Below are 306 nucleotides of genomic sequence, written 5' to 3' on the forward strand. Positions count from 1 at the left end.
CAATTTACTGCAAGCGCTCACAGCTTTACAACATCAACCTTGCGACACTGCAGGCAACCGGCAGCAGCCGGGCGCCTCCCGGGGAGACCGGCCGCAGCCCGAGGCCTCGAGGCTCGACGGCGGCCACCGGCAGAGCTTCGCCGCCGCCGCCGCCCGCGCCCCCCTTCTGCTCGTGTCCGTTAACCGCCGCCCAACCGGCCGCGCGCGGGGCCAGGCAGAGGCGCGCGCGGATTGGTGGGCGGGGCGCGGCAGCCCTGCCRTCGCCATGGGAACGCACTCGCGCGAGCGCGCGCGGGCCGGTAGCGG

The sequence above is a fragment of the Rhea americana genome, unplaced genomic scaffold (genome assembly GCF_003343005.1).
Source record: "Rhea americana isolate MKP2758 unplaced genomic scaffold, rheAme1 scaffold_12, whole genome shotgun sequence".
Taxonomy (NCBI): domain Eukaryota; kingdom Metazoa; phylum Chordata; class Aves; order Rheiformes; family Rheidae; genus Rhea; species Rhea americana.